The sequence below is a fragment of the Octodon degus genome, unplaced genomic scaffold (genome assembly GCF_000260255.1).
Source record: "Octodon degus isolate 3935 unplaced genomic scaffold, OctDeg1.0 scaffold00385, whole genome shotgun sequence".
NCBI classification, from domain to species: domain Eukaryota; kingdom Metazoa; phylum Chordata; class Mammalia; order Rodentia; family Octodontidae; genus Octodon; species Octodon degus.
This window is the reverse complement of record NW_004524961.1, coordinates 479,688-487,006: the sequence shown is the minus strand read 5'-3', so window position 1 is coordinate 487,006 and position 7,319 is coordinate 479,688. Positions and strand designations below refer to the sequence as shown.

Here is a 7,319-nt window from a genome sequence, read left to right as displayed (position 1 = left end):
AGGTTATAAAGTCAACACCCAGAAGTCCATAGCATTCCTCTACACAGACAAAAAAACACACTGAGAGGGGAATAAGAGAAATAGTATCTTTTACAATAGCACCAAGGAAAATGAAATACCTTGGAATTAATCTAACTAAAGAAGTAAAATATCTTTTCAAGAAAAATTACAGTACTCTGAAAAAAGAGATTGTAGAGGATTTCAGAAAATGGAAAGACATTCCATGCTCCTGGACAGGAAGAACAAACACTATGAACATGGCCATACTCGCAAAATTTCTGTAAAGATTTAATGCAATCCCTATCAGACTACCACCAACATACCTCACAGACATAGAGAAATCATTCCTAAATTTTTTCTGGAACCAGAAATGACCTAGAATAGCAAAGGCAATATTGGGCAATAAAGAGAAGACCGGAGGCATTACAATTCCTGACATGAAATAATACCATAAAGCAACTGTGCTAAAATAAGCATGGTACTTCCAACAAAATAGACCTGAGGATTAATGGAATAGATTAGAAGATGCTGAAACCCCTAAGAACACACCCAGCCACCTTATCTTGGACAAAGGGGTCAAATATACTCACTGGAAGAAAGATAGCCTCTTTAACAAGTGGTGCTGGCAGAACTGGTTCTCTACATGCCGAAAATTCAAACTTGACCCAGGTATATCACCATGCACTAAACTAAAGTTAAAAGGGATTAAAGATATAAACATTAAAGCAGAGATACTAAATTTCCTGGAAGAGAAAGTAAGAGTAACTCTTGGATACATAGGTGTAGGCAAAGACTTCATGAACAAAAATCAAATTGCATGGGAAACAGTTGAAAGAATTAACAACTGGAACCTGCTTTTACTGAGAAGATTTTCACGTCAAAAGAAATTACCAACAAAGTGAAAAGGCAACACACAAATTTGGAAAAAATCATGACAAACAAGTACACAGACAAAAGTCTGCTCTCTAGAATTTATAAAGAACTAAAAAAACACTAGGGCTCCAAAATTTAAAGACCCAATCTAGAAATGGGCATCAGAGATGAAGACATGCTTCTCAGAGAATGAAATTAAAGAACGGAATAAATATATGAAAAGATGTTCCACATCATTAGCCATCCAAGAATGCAAATTAAAACAACATTGAGATATCATCTCACCCCAGAAGGAATGGCTATCATAAAGAAATCAACCAGCAACAAATTTTGGAGAGGCTGTGGGGAAAAAGGAACCCCTCTCCACTGCGGATGGGAATGTAGACTGGTACAACCGCCATGGAAGTAATTTTGGAGACTCCTTAGAAAAGTTGGACTGCAAATCCCGTTTAAACCACGTATTCCTCTACTGGGAATTTTACCAAAGGATTTGAAAACATTACATCATAGTGATATATGCGTGTCTATGTTTATAGCAGCACAATTTGTGATAGCCAAAACTTGGAGACTACTGAGAGGCCCATCACTTGAGGAATGGTTGAGAAAGATGTGGTATTTTTACACAATGGAGTATTATTCAGCTACTAAGAATGATAAACTCGAAGCCTTTACATTGAATTGGATGCCACTTGAACATATACTCAAAAGTGAAATAAACCAGACACACATGTGCAAATATCATATAGTTTCCCTAGTATAAGATCTCAAAAGAAGAAATACAAATCAAAAGGTGTAATACAAGTAAAAGGAAAGCATGATCTCAAGGACTAACTAATCAAGAGAGGGAAATGAGAAGAGCTAGGAAACATGACAATGTCAAGACATTCATTTATATGTAGAAGATGGGCAAAGCAATGATTCTGAGAATCTCCAGAAGATTTTTGAATCCAGCAGTTAATTTGAAAGATTCTCACCCTGGCTAACTATATATACTGATACCTGTGAACTAAGCAGCTTCACTGAAGATAGTTATCTGTAATAGTAGTTTCATGCTTGGAGTGCCTGTCTTTCTGATCTTCTGAATACGGGCTGCTTGTCATGACATGCCAGCTGCTGCTAGGATGTCTCTCGGGTACATAGTTGTTCAAAAAAGAAGGGGGTGGTGAATGGACCAAGAGACAGGAAAAGGAATATTGTGGGACTGTCCTGCTTCAAGGTTGTATATGGTGAGATTTTTGGACTTATGTGTAAACATAGGAAGTATATAATTCTTTGTCTATTTTTAAAAAATATTCTAATTGTTGAATTTTTTTTTACCATATTTTGTATGGACTTAAAGTTCAACATATCAATACTTGATTAAAAATACCTGTTCCATATTATGCCTAAGATGTTTGATATGCAGAGAGATAGTGACGTTAAGCTTAACAGTCTAAGTTGTATGGTAATAACAATAAGATTATCTTCTGGATGGTTAAAAACCTAAGTTTTCAGAACAAAATTAGAGAAGAAGGAGGGGTACAAGGAAAACGAACATTTTGGGCCTAGCCTTCTAAGGTCAGTTAAGACTCAGGACATATGAGAACTTGTACTGTAAAGTCATGTAACTCGGAAGTTTCCAAAATTTTCTGATCAAGCAGATTATGGAGTCAAAGATGAAAGTGATCGATGATGTAGAGTGTGCTTAAGGAGAGTGACATGGAGAGAAAACATTCTCTCAGGCTTTCATAGAAAGCACATTGGCCAAGCAACGGCCATGACTCATCCACATGGCTTACACTGACAAAAATCTGAGGTACAGTATCTCAAGATAAATCCCGAGGAGATTTCACTGACCTTAACAGGCCCAAAAGCTAGGTCTCTTGTTGCATAGGTCCTGCTTTACCTTGGTCTTATATGTCCAGCAGAAAACTATAAAAACGAAATATAAGAAGCAAAGCCATGCTGTTATGTTGAGTTGTAGGGGACTCAGGTCAACAATTTCTGTAATTGCCAGTGAAGTGGAAGACCCAATATTTTTATGGACTAATGAACTCTTTTGTATTATCTTGCTGAGTTAACACAACTATAATATTCAAATAACGGAATTTAACAAAAAAAAGGGCATACAGATGAATGTCCATTTTGTGTCTGTGTATTCAAGGTGGTTGGGATAGATATATAGTTACATTCTCTTAATGTATAGAATGATTTGTTCTAATGGTGTTTGTAGATACGATATCTTGTCCGCATCTTGTACAGTAATTAACCACTGGGAGGAATGTATGCTATGTGTTAATTATTGAAACTGTACTACCAAAAAATAAATAAATAAGTAAATAAATAATGCATTGTATAACTCTCATGACTATCCTGTAGAACAGATAACTACTTTGGAGATGACATAACTGAAGCCTTGGTAGGCTACAAATGTTGGGGAAATAATTCACTGTTATTAGAAAATGTCATATTTCAGATTTGTCACTCTTAATATACAGTGCTCTTTCTGCGATACCTTGCTGTCCCTCCAAGAACAAAAATTATGTTTTAATTTCCCATTTAATCAAATGAGCATGATGGACTTTTGGAAAGCAACACTTTTCAGAATAAAATCTTCAAATGGAAGTGCTGGTAATTCTTAAAAGGTCATAATGAGTAGGTCTATGGAATGCTCTCTCAAATGTGGTAACACGTGGAGTACGACTAGACCTACAGTTTGGTTTCTGGCATAAATTAATCATTTTCTTATAACATTGAGGCCAGATATGATCTCATTGGTTTCTCATTTGTATTACTGCCAGGATTCTCAATAGTTTTATGGAGTTTGAATTTTGTGTTTTGCCTGTTGCAAATGGGAGATTGAAATGGAGGTTATCCACAGAACTTTTACTCCTAGAAGAGCTGTATTCACTTCAAAAGACAGAAAGCCACTACATCAGTTCTCCAACAGGTGCGATTTGCCCTTGGGGCTTAGTTGAAAAAGTGACTATATATTTGAATGTGATAATGCTTGACATTTAGAATTTTGACTAGAGTCACTAAGGCCTAGAGCAAGGAGAGAATTAAAATAACAAAACAACCACACTCTTCAATTTTATTTCTATTTATTATTATTATTATTATTATTATTATTATTATTATTATTATTATTTGGCAGTACTGGGGATCAAACTCTGGACCTTGCACTTGCCAGGAAAGTGCTTCTGAGGCTGAGCTATTTCCCCAGCCCTAAATGAATTGTTTCTCAATTTTATTTATTTATTTCTCTTTTTCTTTGCTTGTCTTTTTCCCCAAACTGCTAAGATTGGATTCAGCCATCTGTCTCCAGAAATACTCCTGGTCCCAGGACTAAATTGAGTTAAACATAGAGCTGATACCACTGTAATCTAAGTCTACTATTGAAGGCAGAAAAGAGCATTAACTTCTGATTTACGGACCCCCCACCCCGAAAACCTCTAATAATTATAATATGATAGACTTAAGCCGTGGCGCTCTGGATAAGGTCAATGATATTCTGGAGTGGTTGAATGATTTCCTTTCAATAGTATCAAGTACTGAGATAAAAGGAAGCAAACATTTATAGAGCACTTAATGCATTCTAGAAACTTTATTCTCATCATAAGTATTGGAGGTAAGCATCATTACCCATACATTATCCAAGATTTTTAAAAATGAAGCAAAGTGCCAAATTAAGTTCTTTAAAATCATGTAATTACTACATAGCAGAAATCTGCATGTATATCTGCATGACCCCAAAATCCTAAAACCTTAAAATATCTATGGTGATTTAAGCAAATTTGATTGTATCTTGTCCTTTTTGAATTATAATAAATGATACAATCAGTCATCCATACAATAGTTCTTAGAACTGTTTTTGTCCAACAACTCTACTCTAGTGTCCACAAAAGGGAACAATGCCCCTTTAAAACACCTGAACTAAAGTAAATAGGACTTAGAAATATATTTGGCCATATATATGACTCTTATTCATAAGGTACAATGTAAAATGAAATGACTATTTTCAAGTTACATTCATGATTTAAAAATATCTTAGGATCTGACACCGCTGCACTAGCGAGAGTCCTGGAGGGGTTGGGCCAAAGCTGGATGCACACAGCCGCGGGCGAATTTCAGGATAACTGACACTTCCCAAGCTATTCAAAATTTTGGAGTGATGTGCAAACAGATTCACAGAGAATGACAAAGAATACCAGGAATATTTGAAACACACCCCCCGAGGCCCCTCCTTTTACTTAGGAATGGAATAGCAGTGTTGGTGGGAACCAAAGAAACAGAGGCAATCAATTGCAAGATAACAGACTGTATAGAGATAGGGCCCCCAGGCGAGGGTGCCCAAGTGACAATCAGTCAAACCAGTGGCACGGATGATCCTGGGGTAACAATTACCCACAGCACAACAAGAGCCTTACTATCTGCAGCAATATGGAAAATATGCATATAACCAGCAACCTTCATATGGTTAGTACTGATAGAAATGCTGGTGATAACTTTTAGTAAAATCATTTACTTTGTTAATATGACAAAAATTCATGTGTGGTTCGTTGATCACAGTTTTCTTTTCTTTTTTCTTTCCTGTTACAATTCTGTAGATGGTTAGATTTCTTTTTTCCCTTTTCTGTATTTTTTATTCTTTTTCTTTTTTTCCATAATTTTATTGAGAAACAAATAACAATGAGACAGTTTCAAATCAAATTGGTAGGGTAGTTTCAATAATTAACATATTGTATACTTTCTTCCTAGTGGTCATTTGCTGTACACAATACAGACATGATATCTTATGTAGAAACACTATTAGAACAAATCCCTCTATTCATTTAGAGAATGTAACTCTATATCAATCCTAACGAGTTTGAATACACAGATATAAAATGGACATTCATCTGTATCCCCTTTTTGTTTAGTTCTGTCATTTGAGTATTATAGGTATGTTCACTCAGCAAAGTATTCTAAAGGAGTCCAATAGTCCATAATAGTATTGGGTCTTCTGCTTGACTGGCAGTGTCAGAAATTGTTGAGCTGAGTCACCCACAGCTCAACATAACACCATGGCTTTACTTCTTATACTTTGTTTTTATACTTTTTTTGCTGGATGATTAAGAAGAAGATAAAGCAAGAGTTGTAGCTTTTGGATCTGATAAGGTCAGTCAAATCCCCTCAGGATTTATCTTGAGATCCTGAACCTCAGATTGTAGATCCTTTGTCAGTATCAGCCATGTGGATGAGTCATGGCCATTGCTTGGCCAATTTGCTCTCTGAGAAAACCTGAGATGTTTGATATTCAGACAGATAGTGAGGTTAAGCTTGATAGCCTGGGTTGTATGGTAATAACAGTAAGCTTCTCTTCTGGAGAGTTTAACAACCTAAGTTTGCTGACCAAATTTAGAGAAAAAAGAGGGCCACAAGGAAAGCCAACATTTTGGCCCTTACCTTCCAAGGTCAATTAAGACTCAGGACATATGAGAACTTGTAGTGTAACTTCATGTAACTCAGTAATGTCCCAAATTTTCTGATCAAGGAGATTATGAGGCCAAAGAGGATAGTGATCGATGATGTGAGCCTAAGGAGAGTCACATGGAGAGAAAACATTCTTTCAGGCTTTCATAGAGAGCAAATTAGCCAAGCAATGATCACAGTTTTCTATCCCATTTTAGAGAATGGATTATGAATGTTTTAGAACTTGAGAGTTTAAAAAATAGATCTTACAAAAAGATGTAATAGTTGCTGAGAAAAAAATACTCCCCTAAAAACACTGTGGATTATATTGTTTGACTCTAACCCCAGATTCATCTTTTCAAGATTTCATAGTGCTTTGAGTTTAGTAATTTTTCCTTGTTTGACCTATAGAAGTTCTAAGACAGAAATAAAAATTTCAAATAAAAATTAAAAAATAAATAAAAATAACCTAAACTTTATTTAGTAGATAAAAATGAACATGGATATTTGCCTATGAAAGCTAAAGAGAAATTTTAGACTATGTATCCCCTCAGTGATCTATAAAGGGTCACACAATAGTGGGATTGAAACAAAATGTACTAGCTTGCAAGAGATACATTTTTGATTTTTTTAAAAATTTGCAAGTTGATTGTTAAGTTTAGCCATTTTTAGGCAATTCATGGGTTATCACAATATCTGACTTGAAATTATACTACTGAGTTCATGTAAATAAATACAGCATGATACTTACAAAACACAGACTTGAGGGTCAATGGAACACATTAGAATATTCAAAAACAACTCCAAATGGACTCAGTCATCTTATTTTTCAAAAGGTGACCAAACACTTTCCCAGGAAGAAACATAGTCTAATAAATGGTGCTGAAAAAACTGGCTTTCTAAATGCCAAAGACCAAAAGTAGACCCATGACTATCACCATGCTCTAATCTAAAATCAAAATGTATCAAAAATCTAAATATTAAAGCAGAAACACTCAATCTTCTGTAATATA

The 7,319-nt window shown here is 35.3% G+C and overlaps 1 pseudogene; it reads left to right on the top strand.

Annotated features, from left to right (window-relative positions):
- The first annotated feature begins 1,272 nt into the window (after positions 1-1,272).
- On the top strand, positions 1,273-5,336 carry LOC101573865 (annotated as a pseudogene).
- The last annotated feature ends 1,983 nt before the right edge of the window (positions 5,337-7,319 follow it).